Source organism: Peromyscus eremicus, chromosome 4 (assembly GCF_949786415.1).
Source record: "Peromyscus eremicus chromosome 4, PerEre_H2_v1, whole genome shotgun sequence".
Lineage (NCBI taxonomy): Eukaryota > Metazoa > Chordata > Mammalia > Rodentia > Cricetidae > Peromyscus > Peromyscus eremicus.
In genome coordinates, this window is record NC_081419.1 from 100,435,804 (window position 1) to 100,451,097 (window position 15,294).

Consider the following 15,294-nt stretch of genomic DNA (forward strand, 5'->3'; position numbering starts at 1 on the left):
CATATTCTAAAGGTCTTTAAAGTGTTTGAAGATTGCCTATCTATCTGAAATATATCTCTGCATGATCTTGAAATCCTAACTAACATGACTATAAGTTTGCTATTATAGATGACTATTAATCTGTATTTCTTAATTATGTATATTTTAAATGACCTGTATAAACATAATAACCTAAAGAGTAGAAATATACATACAGTATAGCAAAAATAACTTTAAATCTGTATCAATAACTCAAAATCCATACTAATGTAAAATATTTAAGATTAATGCTTGTTTTTTGGATTCAAGTACATTCAATAATCTATCCTTTTATCTCATCATTTCTATATTATATCCCCCTTTTTTCCTTTAGAAAGAGATCTTTGGGTTTTTTTTGGGTTTTTGTTTGTTTGTTTGTTTGTTTGCTTTTCGAGACAGGGTTTCTCTGTGTAGCTTTGCGCCTTTTCCTGGAACTCACTTGGTAGCCCAGGCTGGCCTCGAACTCACAGAGATCCGCCTGGCTCTGCCTCCCGAGTGCTGGGATTAAAGGCGTGCGCCACCACCGCCCGGCTTTTAGAAAGAGATCTTTGAATTTAACTTCTTTGTTTAGCTTTTTTTTTCTTACATAAGTAATAACAACTTATAACCAACCCCTTAAGGACAAACATTCATAATTTAGTTTGGGAATTTGCGTGCAGTTCTCTAGATTACTTCCTGCTAATTGTGGGTGCTTATAATCTTTGGGGGACCCTGAGAAAATTTAGGATTATGGTCATGTCCTGACTAGAGTATTCTGTGAGGCTGGCTCATCTCAGCCAGCAGGCTGTTCTGGATGCAGAACTCAGAGGAAACTGCAACAGAAGTGCTCTGAAACACTGGATCATCTGTGTCATCCATTCCCATTGGAGATTTTTCAGGGCGTCTTCCTTGATCAAAACTGATTTTTCTTAACCCAGAATGAATCCAGAGCCACTCATTTTCTGTGGAAATAAAAGGAGAACCTCTTCCAAAGTAACATAACTTTTGACTTCAATTTTGAAGTCAAGATAGATCTCAGAGATAGAGGCCTCTGAGTGCAATATCATTCTTGCCATCCCCTTACCCCCAACCCCAGGTAGCCATTTTGAGGTAGACACAGTAGTGGGCTGAGGAAGGGGAAAAAAAAAATCACCAAGAGGTCAAAGCCTGTCTGGGCTACATAGCAAACTTGAAGTCATTCAGGGCTACACAGCAAGACCTTGTCTCAAAAATCCAAAAAGCAAAGCCAATGGTTTCCTTTTTCATTAAAATATCTGTTCTAACCAAAGCAAAGTAAACCAAAAAGAATAGATGGCTTGGGAAATAAGGACCCAAAATAAATGCAATGGAAAGGATTCAAAAAGTTGATGACCTCAAGGAAACAGCTGTGCATGTTTTTTTCTTACATAAGCAATAATCATCTAATCATCTAATCTCAGGGTCCCCCAAAGATTATAAGCACCCACAATTAGCAGGAAGTAGTCTAGAGAACCGCACGCAAATTCCCAAAATAAATTATGAATGTTTGTCCTTAAGGGGTTGGTTATAAGTTGTTATTGCTTATGTAAGAAAAAAACATGGACATGGAAAGCAAATCCAGAATGGAGCAATAAGGCAGAGGGTCCAGGAAGGAGTCCTCCAACACAGGCCAGTAAGCCTCCTGAGAAGGGACTGAAACTTCCAGTCAGAGTCTGGTAAGTGTGACGGTGGATATAAAAAGGATAAGTAAAATATTAAAAGAGGCTGTTTCTTAGAGAAAAGCAAAAATAGTAAGTTTTTCAGTCATACTGTATATATGCATATACTACAGAATATAGGCTGAATAATAGTCCCCAAAGATGTCTATACCAATAACTTGTATTGACTTACATGAAAAGATTTTGTAGATGATTACCAGGTGAGCCCAATGCAAAAGAGGAAGGAGGAGCTAAGAAGTATGTGATAAAAATATATTGACCATAGATAGAGGTGTTTGGGTGTGTATATGTGTATGTGCATGTGGGGATGGGGGGGCAGATGAGGTGAGATGGAACATAAGAGTATAGGGGGGGTAGAGAGGGAGAGGTTGAAATTGACATTAATTTAAAGACACTGGAAGGGTCACCATTCGAGAAATAGCTGGACATAGTGACAAACCCCTGTAATCCCAGCAATGGAGAGAATGCGGCAAGATGACTGAGTTCAAAGCTAGCCAAAGGGCCATCTCAAAGAAAACAAAATAATCCCCCACCCCAAATCAAAAGATGGGCGGTGGTGGAGCATGCCTTTAATCTCAGGCTCAGAAGCAGAGGCAGGAGAATCTCTGCAAGTTTGAGGCCAGCCTGGACTATAGAATGAGTTCCAGGACAGCCAGGGCTACACAGAGAAACCCTGTCTTGACAAACAAAGAAAATAGCAAAAAGTTTATTACTATACCAATGTGTACCCTATACTACCAATGTACAAGAATCAATTTATCTACAAGGTCCCCACTCCCTACAACCATAATCTTGATCTCAGAACTCAGAACTCAATGCTAAACATCCTGTGAAATCATAGAAAGCAGTGTTGTTAGCTGTTTTCTTATTCTTTGTCTCTTTTGGGGGAGCCCTGCCACCCAGCTCCTAAATAAGTCACACATGGAGGCTTACTCTGAATTATAAATGCCTAGCCTTACCTTGGCTTGTTTCTTGCCAACTTTTCTTAACTTATCCTGTCTACCTTTTGCCTCTGGGCTTTTTCCTTTTCTTACTTCTGTATACCTTTCATTGTTTCTTTTTCTTTTTTCTTTTCTTTTTTTTTTTTTTTTTTTTTTTGGTTTTTCAAGACAGGGTTTCTCTGTGTAGCTTTGCACCTTTCCTGGAACTCACTTGGTAGCCCAGGCTGGCCTCGAACTCACTGAGATCCGCTGGGCTCTGCCTCCCGAGTGCTGGGATTAAAGGCGTGCGCCACCACCGCCCGGCTCCTTTCATTGTTTCTTACTCTGTGGCTTGCTGTGTAGTTGGGTGGCTGGCCTCTGGAGTCCTCCTCCTTCTCTGGCTGCTCTTCTCCTCCCAGTTTTCTCCTCCTATTTATTTCTCCTGCCTGCCAGCCCCACCCTCCTCTTGCCTTGCTATTGGCTGTTCAGTTCTTTATTAGACCATCAGGTGTTTTAAATAAGCAAAGTAACACAGCTTCACAACATTAAACAAATGCAACATAAACAAAGGTAACACATCTTAAAATATTCTACAACAAAGCAGAGAAACTTTTTCTCAGGATAACCAACCCTCTTACAGGAACTGTGATGTGACACTAGATTTCAGCTGAAGTGCCCCTTCTTAACACCTTAAAGCTTTTTAAGAAGGGTGCATCTTGTCCCTGAGAATCGGGGAAATGGTCATCTTTCTTCTTCCGTGGCATTCTTTTACCTACTTCAGCAATGCAAACCTGCTCAAAACCATTTGTGCTCTAGAGTGCATGTTCCTGCTCAGTGACCCTCTCTCTTCTCTAGTACCTGCTAACCCTGCCTAAAGCATGCACTTTATCTGACCCACCAATAATTTACCAGTATTCAATGATGGTACAGTATACACACGTATACAATATCATATATTACATCTATACAGTCTAAGAATTTTCTTTCCCTCTGGGCGGCAGTGGCGCACACCTTTAATCCCAGCACTCGGGAGGCAGAGCCAGGCAGATCTCTGTGAGTTCGAGGCCAGCCTGGTCTTTTTTTTTAAAAAAAAAAAAACAACACTTCTCTCTCTTGGGCTTGTTCCACACTGTGTATGCAGTTCTCTTTAGCAGATATTTCATGCCTCTAGCATCTTGGGGACCACAGCATCGCAACCCAGGTATCACACAAATAGCCTGAGGGCCTCCCATGCAGAGACTCAAGAGGTAGATTCCACAACCCCTTTCCTCATGTATTCTTTATGACTTTAAACTCAGACTATGTGAATAATGCTGTAAATTTGGCTGCTATTAAAAATAATTATACTTTTGGTAGAGATTTCTTTTTTTATTTGTTTGTTTTTAAAGATAGGGTTTCTCAATGTAGTCCTGGTTGTCCTGGAACTCTCTCTGTAGATCAAATTGGCCTTGACAAACTCAGAGATCTGCCTGCCTCTGCCTCTCAAACACTGGGATTAAAGGTGTGCACCACCAGTGTTCAGCCTTTGTGGAGATTTCAAAACAGCCTACTGTTGGCTATGTGGCATGGTTATTGGTAATCACTCTTATTCGGGTTCACAATGAAAAGGAGCAACAAGAACAAAAAGAAAGACAAAAATGTACAATTTGAAAAGACAAAGAGCATCAGGAAATTCAATGTGCTTGTGCTGACCAATAGGAGATTAAGACGAGCTGATCTGAACAAAAGGAGTGGTGACCTCAGGCCAAGACCCCACCCAACTAATCTTCCAACTCTGGTAAAAAAGGCCTAAGGAATTTTCTGCTCAGAGCCATAGTGGCACATGCCTTTAATCCCAGCACTTGGGAGGCAGAGGCAGGTAGATTTCTGTGAGTTCAAGACCAGTCTGGTCTACACAGGGAGTTCCATGACAGCCAGGGCTCTATAGAGAGATCCTGTCTCAAAAAAATAAAAAATTAAAAAATTTTTAAAAACCCAGAATATTAAAAATAACAACAACAAGAGATCCTGTCTCAAAAAAACCCAAAATAAACCAAGTGGTGATGGTGCACGCCTTTAATCCCAGCACTCGGGAGGCAGAGGCAGACGGATCTCTGTGAGTTGGAGGCCAGCCTGGTCTCCAAAGCAAAAGGCGCAAAGCTACACAGAGAAACCCTGTCTCGAAAAACCAATCTTGTGTGTGTGTGTGTGTGTGTGTGTGTGTGTATATATATATATATATATATACACACACACATACATACATACATATATATATACATATATATATAAAGAAAAACAATAGTAAAAAATTCACACGAAAAGTCACAATCTTAGCCAAAAATACTTTACATGAATTGATTATCTGAATGTATTGATTATCTCATGGAAAAATTGGCAGATGATGCTAACAGATATTTCTCAGAAACAGAAATATGGGGGCTAGAGATAACTCTGCAGTTAAGATTACGTATTGCTCTTCCAGTGGACCCAAATTTGGTTCCCAGCACCCGTGTTGGGCAGCTACAACTGTCTTTAACTCCAGCTCCAAGGGATCCAATGTCTTAGACATCTGACACTCACAAACAAATTTAAAAATAAAAACCAATCTTTCTTTTTAAATAACAACCACCAAAAAATGATATAAAATGGGACTGGAGATGGCTCAGCAGTTACAAGCACTTGCTGCTTTTGCAGAAGACCCAGGTTCAGTTCACAGCACTCACACTGGATGGCTCACAAGCGCCTGTTAACTCCAGTTCTAGGGGATATGATGCCCTCTTCTGGAATCCACAAACACGGAGTGCATGCACATACTCAGGCACACACACATACATAAAATAAAATCTTTTAGTCATTTTTGTATGCTTTATTTTTAAAATGCTTTGAAAATTTAGAAACTAAAAATGATTAAAAACAAAAAAAAATGATTAAAAACTTAACCACTACCACATACATAATATTTATTAATAGAGTTTGATAATAAAATATGCATAGTGTTTAAGAGGGGAAAAAAATCAAGATAAGCAAGGAAGGAAATTGTCATTTTTTTATCTTTGTAACAAACACAGAAACTATCCTAAAAATGACTTATTATAACTTTAGATTTCCCACAATTTAAAGTTTTAGTAATTTAAAATACCCTACATTTGAATCCAGGTATAAATCAGCAATTAATATAAGAACTAGAACAAATCCCTTCATATTTTAAAATTATTATATCTTTTACTTTTGTTTTTGTTTTGAGACAGGGTTTCTTTATGTAGCCCTAACTATCCTGGAACTTGCTTTGTAGACCAGGCTGGCCTAGAACTCAGAGATCCGCCTGCCTCTGCCTGTGAATGCTGGGATTAAAGGCCTGTGCCACCACCTCCTGCCTTATTTTACCGCTTTTTTTTCTTTTGGATTTTCAGGACAGCAAGAGAATTTTTCATCACAACAGATGCCCCCCTTAGAGCTACTTGTATCTTTCTAACTGAGCTTTTAAACAAAAACGCTGACTAGAGACTATGAATTAAAGTGTAGTAATATTTTATGTCTATGCTAGCAGAAAAAGGTTAGACATTGGTACGAGACTAAGTAAAGTACCACTTAGAAAAGCATTCAGTCAAACCCACCTCACCAATGTACACATCTATGTTATAAAATAAAATTCAGCATGATTTTGCCACACACACACACACACACACACACACACACACACACACACACCAAAAAAAAAATTACATAGAAAAAGAAATCATTCAGCACCACTAACCTTTAAAGAAATTGCTAATCAAAAACAATGAAGACTGGGCATGGTGGCACACACCTTTAATTTGAGTACTCACAAGGCAGAGACAGGTGGATCTCAGAGTTCAAGGACAGCCTATTCCAAGAAGCAAGTTCCAGACCAGTCAGAGATAAAGTGAGACCTTGTCTCAAAATAAAACAAAAACCAAAGACCAGAATCAAAATGAAAGACCATTTCAACCTAATTAAAAAAGCTATTTAAATAAATAAATAAGTTCTAACAAAACTAAAGAGAAACACTCCCTGCTGGCAGGATTATAAATAGCAATAATGGGAGATTCCTCAAAAACTAAAGACAACTGTCATGTGATCAATCAATCCAACTACTGAATTGACATCCTAAAAGAAATCACATCAGCATGCCAAAGAGATAGCTGCACTCAGTTTATTGTATTATTTATTCAGGACAGCCAAGATATGGAATCAACTTAGATGCCCACCAAGGGTAATTAAAGAAATGTGGTCTATAAGTGGAGTATTTCATCATGAAAAATAATGAAACTGTCATGTGCATTAACATGATTACCTATGTTAAGACCTCAAGCACAGAAAGACACTGTTATTTACGTGTAGAAGTTCAGTATGATCTCTAAGAATGAGACAGTGGTAACAAAAGCCTGGGAAGGTTGCAGGAAGCAATAGAGAGGATGGTTGGGGGTAAAGTTCCAATGGAGAGAAGGAATGAATTCTCATGTTCTCTAGCACAGAAGAACTGATTTATAACAATTAAATGAATACTTAAAAACAGCTAGCAGGGCTGATCTTGGATATTCCCAAGACAAAGAAATATACATAGAAGGCCATGTGTCAATGCAGTGATCGTCATACCTCTGTATTCTGTATGTGCAGTGTGTTAATCTTAAAAATGTGTTGCTAGCAATGAAAAGAATATATGGATTATAATGAAAAACAGCCTATATAGTTCAGACTTAAAAAAAAAAAATTTTAGCATGGTGGTATGAAAATGGTCCCCACGGGCTCATAGGGAGTAGCATTATCTGAAAGGATTAGGACCTGTCACTTTGTTGGAGTAGGTGTGGCCTTGTGGGAGGAAATGTGTCACTAGGGTAGGCTTTGAGGTTTCAGAAGCTCAAGTTAGGCCCAGTGGCTCACCATCTCTTCCTGCTGCTTGCAGATCCAGATGCAGAACTCTCAGCTACCTCTCCAGCATGTCTGCCAGCATGCTGCCAAGATTCCCGCCATGACGATAATGGACTAAACCTCTGTAAGCTGACCCATATAAGAATTGTTGTGGTCATGGTGTTTCTTCACAGCAACAGAAACCATAACTCAGAGAAGTAGGTACTACCAGATTTCAATTACTTTCAAGACCATGATCCATGACACATCATTCTATGAGTTAGAACCACTATTCTTTTAAAATCTGAGCATATAAGTTACATGTGCACATATGCACAAAAACAAAGTAATAAGTATATATGACCACTACGTGTAATATATATACTTCCTACTGTGGGCTACTATTAAGATATCTAACGACTGAAAATGTAGCTCAATAGTACCTGCTTTGATATATGAGGCCCATCAAAGTTTTAAAAAAACTACTTTGATTGTTGCGATAAAGGTTCAAAGATAGATCTCAGTGCATCTTCTAACAAGCCAAGCATGCTCCCTCGTTAGGATCTTGGGTTGCTCAATCCAGAACATGTTCCCTCACTCTTGACACCCAGGTATTGAGTTCCTCTGACCACTTCAAGTGGCAGCCACAGCACACCATCTCTCCCCTTGCCTAGCTTTATTCCTTTCTATTTCACTCATTACCTACCACCCAACACCAGAAACTGTTTACTACATCCTTCACTCAAAAGGCAGCTGCTAGTTTTGTTTTGTTTTACTCATTACTGTGAGAGCTGAAGACAGCCTGGTATAGGATAAGCATCTAAGTTTTAAAAGGGAAGAAAGGGGAAGAACATTATCAACAAAGAAAGAGAAGTTTCATGAAGTTTCAAGAAGTTTCATGAATAAGGTCAAAGAAGCAGTATGTAGTATGAAAACATCTGAGCATCAGAAAGTTGACTTTAGCCTGTAAACTACTGAAGACTATTGGGGGTTGTTCAAAGGGTTGATCTACTCAAACATTTATTCAGCACAGGTTCAAGTCATGTTGCTTGGCACAGTGGTGAATGCAAAAGTCAACAGCACAGTGGAGAGGACAAAGGACAGAGTCAAGTTCTGTCCTTAAGCTTTTAGATTAGGAGCATGGGATTTGGAAGTTTCGAGGAAATTATTCTGGCAGCTATATGCTAGATGAATTCAAGGAAGGAGAATCTAAGAAAACTACTGCTTGGTGGATATAATAAAAGAAAAGCACATATCATAGGCAACTTCAAGCTAGGAAGAGAAAAACTGGAGACTGATGGGAGGCTAGGAAGTAATAAGTCTACAGGTGATGAAAATTCTTTCCCTTTCCACTAAACCATGAACACTCTCAGACACCAGCAGCATATAAAACAGCCATCTGAAAAGGGGGGGAAAAAAAGAGGGGGAGGAGAGGATCTTATTATTGGCAGGAATGATGACATTGGTAAGAGAATCACAAAACACAAAGACAATAATCATAAGGGCTTAAGAACAGAATATTAAATAAAGAGAAGTAAACAAGCGCCTTTATGAAATCAAGCAACAGGAAGCTGCAGTAATGGCTCAGCAGTCATGAGCACTTGCACTTGCAAAAGGCAGGAGTTCGATTACTAGCACCCTCCTGATGGTACACAGCCATCCATAACTCCAATTCCAGGGATGTGATGCCCTCTTCTGATTTCTGCAGGAATCAGGCATGCAAGTGATGCACATACATACATGAAGACAAAACACTCATACACATAATATAAACCTAAAATGTTCCTAAATAATGTCAAGCAATTTATCTGTATTAGCTCCATATAATCAAGATAAAGTCCATTATTACTGACAAAAAAGAAGTTCACTTAAGCAGTCTGAATATGATATCCAGTGTTACAGTAAGTTAGGGAAGTAAATAAAAGAACCTTGAGCAAAAATTGTACCTGGGCTCTTAACAGTAATGAAATAAAGGAATGAGGCAGACACTGGAATAAATTCTGAAATTTATTTTCTTCTCCCATTTTATGTTTGCATATTTGAAAGAAGGGGGAATAAACCTTTACAGATAATGGTGTAACCAGAAAGAAAAAGTCACACATAGCAGCTAGTTCCTGAAAATACAAGATTCCTCTTTCATAGAGTCTACAAAATGGCAGAACTGAAATTCACCATAGTGACAATAAATAATGTACAAGCTTAAACTCTGCATTTTTCCAGTAAATAGAAGTTAACTGTATCAACTGGGAGTTAAAGAGGAATAGAAAAAATCAGAAGAAAACAAAAACATGAGGTTAACAAAATTATTCCCAAGTAGCTACCATGTGACTACTGAAATTGTTTACCATCAATTTAAAGTGGTCAAGATCCTAACTATTAGACCTTACATGTGCTAAGACTTGAGGTCAAACTAAAGCAATCAGTGCTAGGAAGTTCTGATAAAAGGAGCACAGTAAATATGAAAGTGACTAATGTCTAAATGCACTGGACAAAGGTGTCTCAGTCTGAGCGACACAAACAAGCTACTCCCAACTGGGTGGTTTGCAAACAAGAGAACTCTCTCTCTCACAGTCCCAGAGGACAAAGTCCAAGATCACAGTAGTATGGGTCAACAGCATTCTTTTGTTGTTGTTGTTTTTTGTTTTTCCAGACAGGATTTCTCTGTGTAGCATTAGCTGTCCTGGAATTCTCTATGTAGACCAGGCTGGCCTCAAACTCACGGAGATTCACCTGCCTCTGCCTCCTGAGCGCTAGGATTTAAGGTGTGCACCACCACACAGAAAGGGCAAACTGGCGGCCTGCAGTTCTCTTCTTAAGGGCACTAATCTCACGCATAAGGGATTTACATTCATCATCTAGTATCCTCAACAAGAATTTCAGGACACATTCAGACCACAATATTAAGGGAAAGACAGTGGGGGTCCCTATGAATAGAAAGTATGAAATAAGGCGGGCGGTGGAGGCGCACACCTTTAATCCCAGCACTCGGGAGGCAGAGCCAGGTGGATCTCTGTGACTTCAAGGCCAGCCTGGTCTACAGAGCAAGATCCAGGAAAGGTGTAAAGCTACACAGAGAAACCCTGTCTCGAAAGAAAACAAAAAACAAAAAAGGATGAAATACAGAGTGATCAGTCACATGGGAAAAGGTCAAAGATTTCACATAAACCATTTTGAATATAAAGGAAAACTTTTATATCATTTATACACCAGTGTTTTCTGTTTGGGTATAAGTGTTATAGACACAGGGGAGATACAGCAAAGTAGCTATGTTCCAATAGTCTTGTTTTGTTTTGAGGAAAGGGGACACTGAGATAAGGTTTTTCTGTGTAGCCCTGACTGTCCTGGAACTCGCTTTGTAGACCAGATTGTTTTTGAACTCAAGAGATCTCTGCCTTTTTTGATTAAAGGTGTGTGCCACCATGTGCCAGCAGGTAGTTTTTCATCATGAAAGAAACTTAAGTCTAGTATAATTTTATGGCTTTGATAACCACTTCTCTACATCTACCAAATGGGTGGGAGCTATGTTAGAAAGCAGTATCATGGTACGCCCCCCCCTCACTTCTTTTAAAGAATCACTACTATAATATACTACCAGATCAGCAGTAGCCTACCTCTCAAGTGTAATGAGATTGAAACAACTAACTTTAATAAACAGTCGAGATTCTTCTAGAAAAAGATACTGCATTGTATAATAAAATTACAGTATCAGTGTATTTAGCCTAATTTAAAAAGTAGAATCACAGTGGCTAGTGAGTTGGCTCAGTAGGTAAAGGGTCTTTTCTAATGTGTGTGATGCACAGGAACAGGATGTTATGTATCCCACAAGTGTTTGGAAGAGTTGGGTCAGGTCCCCTAGAAGTGGAATTACAAGCAGTTGTGAGCTACCTGACAAGGGTGCTGGGAACTGAACTTGAACGTTCTGAATGAGCAGTGAGCGCTCTCAGACATCTCTCCAGCCCCAGGGCAAAGATCTCTGCCACCAAGCTAGTCCTAAATTTAATCCAAGGCCCCATGTGGTAAAAGGAGTGAAATGGCCCCCAAAATGTCCCAAATTGTAATCTCCAAGTGCCATGGCCCTCTTGCACCCATACAAAAGCAAATAAATAAATGAACGAATGAATGAATGAATAAAATGCAAAGCAATCTTACCAAATCTGACAGCAAGCCAGTTAGTAATTTTTAGTTTCCAGCTAAAATAGACATGTTTGAAAGGAGATACTGTACTGGACTCCTTCTAAACACACACACACACACACACACACACACACACACACACGCACTCTCTCTCCAAGATTATTGATTGCAAGGGTTCTGAATAGTGGGGCTGAGACCCCACGATAACTATGTACACTAGGTTGGGCATGGTGGCTCATCCCTGTAATCCCAGCATCTGAGAGGATGAAGCAAGTGCTACGCCAAGTTCAAGGCCAGCTGGACTACATAGTAAGTTTGGGGCAAATTGAGGTTAAACTGAGACTGTAAAAAAAAATACCTAGAAAAACTTACCAATCTAGTAACTAAGGCTATGGTTCTCAACCTGGAGTCACGACCCCTTTGGGGTCAACTGACCCTTTTACAGGGTCACCTAAGACCATCAGAAAACAGATATTTACATTACAATTACGGTAACAAAGTTACTGTTCTGAAGTAACAATAAAAATAATCTTATGGTTGGGGGTCACCACATGAGGAACTGTATCAAAGGGTCAGAGCATTACAAAGGTTGAATTCCACCACTTTATATATGTACTAACTCATTTAACAATTCCTCTCACCATGACAGGTGCTAGAATGATCCCTACTGCACAAAGAAGACAACTAAGGCACACAGGAAGAGTCAGGAACATCTCTTGTTATCAACAATGCTTCAACTGGAACTCTTCACAGCTTTATTACATCAAGATAAACCAAGATTTATCTTTGGAGAAATTACTTTCTCTACTTCCATGTCATAAACATAAGCAGAGCAAAAACAGATGCACTAACCTTTCTGAATAACACTACAGTGCTGAGTTCTGAGGAAACAGGTCTTAACTCTAATTTCTTCTGACACTAAATGTATCTTTTATAGGGATAAAGGAACACATATCTTCAGAAAAGTAAACTGCTAATTACTACTGACCCCAAGTTGAGCCATTAATGTTATAGAAACATAATTATTAGTTGTAAAGCCATGGTTGGGGTCACTGGAACGCTACCTGACTTCAAGTGAAGAGAGTTTACAATTATTATTTTATAAACTAAGCAGAGGAATTGAAAGGGTCCCAACACACACACACACACACACACACACACACACACACACACACAAAGTTTAGGAGATAGAAATGCTAGATCATTACATATCGTATACAGATGTCAAAATCTTTTTTGTTTTTGTTTTTGTTTTTTGAGACAGGGTTTCTCTGTGTAGTTTTGGTGCCTGTCCTCGAACTCACTCTGTAGACCAGGCTGGCCTCGAACTCACAGAGATCCGCCTGGCTCTGCCTCCAGAGTGCTGGGATTAAAGGCGTGCGCCACCACCGCCCAGCTTTACAGGTGTCAAACTGTCTTATTTGTTGATCTATAAACAAGTTCCTAGATGTTCAAGAACATGATGAGAGTCTCTAATGTCTCCCAGTGAAATGAGGGTTGGACCCCATTAGTGCATTTACAGGCACTAGGCAACTTGAAAGAAACTCTAGCTCCCTCAAAAATGAATTTCTGACTTAAAATTTCATGTGACATATTTTGAGTATGTAATGTTTGCCTTCACTGTTACCTGAAGAGATACTTAAAGGCTTTTTAAATGCCAGGGGAGGAGGGGGAAAAAACAACCAAAATCAAATAAAATTAACTAAGATCCAATCTTTTTTTTATATGAATAGCACACATTAAAAATGTACCTGGCACTTTCTGACAATTACATGAAGAATGGCCAGATGCTTCCTGTTGATGGAACAGCAGAGAAAGGCCAACTGACAGATTCAGACTAGAGGTCACAAGAAACCACTGGAAACTCAGCTTCCGTTCAAAACCAGTAAGCCCAAACTCATCTTGAAATTTTACACATTAATCACACCTAGGAAACCCAGACTGACTCAGAGGGAGCTAAGAGCTTATATATGCACAGTATATATGCATATTACTTATGCTTTGTTTAAGCAAAGGCCTCACTTTCAACCAAAGTATGGAACTCTACGGTGCTTTCAGTGTCCTCTTGAAAAAGACATTTATACCCAGGTCTTCACAAGCATATCTACTGTGCTCATAAATCTGCTTTATTACCTGTGTACACCATTAAACACGAACTGGAACTTTAAAATGTCTTGTCACTTTGCCTCTTTCCAAATGTTCCTGAGACTTCAACACCATTGGCAAATTATAATCTGTAATGCTTAGGTATCTAAAATTCCCATCTTTTAAAAAGTTAGAGCCCTCTCTCGCAAAATACAGGAATCATTCTTCTCATTCATATATTTTTTTAAAGTTTGTCTTGTACAATATCCTGATTGTACTTACATGGTGAGAAACAGGGTAAGATGTCATATTTTGTACAAAGAATAAAAGCACAATGTGTACAGTGCTTTCCAGTGGTTATGTGGTGTGATATCACAAGACTGCATGCAAAAAATAGATTCGAGAATCTGTTTTCTGTTTAGGCTCTAAAACGATTTGCAAAAATGCAAAAGAACGTTGACTCTTGCCTAAATCATGCGTTACATATAAATTCGACTTTTCACAAAATAAGAAAAATAAAGGGATAATAGTTATCTGTTTCCTTAAAATTCAAAGTCAGAGTCTGAAGGCCTAAGTCAAAAATCTACCAGTTAAATTAAATTAACCTGGACGAATCTCTGTGAGATAAAACTATCTTCCGCATAATAATAAATTCGGTGCGTTTTAAATTCTGGAATGGCAACTATTTCACAAGGACAAGTACCCCAACGTTTTAACACTTCAGAAAGTAACTTGCCTGAATGGACAGCAAACCAGTGTCTGGAGAAAGAACTTAAAATTATTTCCACGTTATGAAGCTCCCTTTCGGAAGTTCTGTGGTCTCGCCCCTGCTTTAAACAGATGTGTCTGCTCAGACACAGTCCAAGCGGGCTTGAAAGCAAAAGCTTCAAGGGAAGACACAGCAATTAGGCCCGTGCCATTCCTTCCCTGAGCTTTCATTTTGGAGATGCACACTTCAAGCGAGGCACGCGGCTTCAACCCAGTGGGAGAGAGGTTCCCAACAGCACCCTCAACACCGATCTGTGCCTAGACAAGAGATGACCCGACGAAACTCGCGGCTTCTTGTCCCGCACCCGCGCTCGCGTGGGTTCCGCAGGCGAAGTCTCCCGGGCAAAAGTCTCCACCACGGAGACTGGCAGGCTCCGTCCCTTCAGGGCTCTCCCGTCTACCCTGCCCCGGGCCGGCTGCTCCCGCCGAGAACCCGAGCGCTCCCGGCCCCGTGGGCCCCAGCGCGGCATCGCGGCCCGGCCCGGCCTTCCCGCTTGTCGTCGGCCCGGCCCGGCCCGACCCGGCGTTCAGGCCGCCGAGACAAAGGAGCGGGCGGGGGCCGCGCCGCCTCTCCAGCCGCCCGCCCCACGGGCCCGGACCCCCACGGCCATTGCGACCCCACCGCAGCCCCGGCCCGTGGGGACCGCAGGAGGCCGCGGCGCCTGACCGAGGAGGGGGCGGCGGCCGCCACCATGTCTGCCGCCCCTCCCAGAAGCCAAGCGCCGGGCGGACAAAGCGCGGCGGCGGCGGCGCGGACACCCAGGCCGACCCCGCCGACCCCCGCCAAACGAGCGGGGCCGGGAGCCCCGGAAACCCGGCGCCTTAATGCAATAAACAGGAAA

At 40.6% G+C, this 15,294-nt stretch overlaps 1 protein-coding gene across 2 annotated transcripts in view; it reads right to left on the minus strand.

Annotated features, from left to right (window-relative positions):
* The window catches only part of Gabpb1 (GA binding protein transcription factor subunit beta 1), a 52,906-nt gene that overhangs the window by 37,096 nt on the left and 516 nt on the right, over nucleotides 1-15,294 (minus strand). The gene's annotated exons all lie outside the window — the stretch shown is intronic.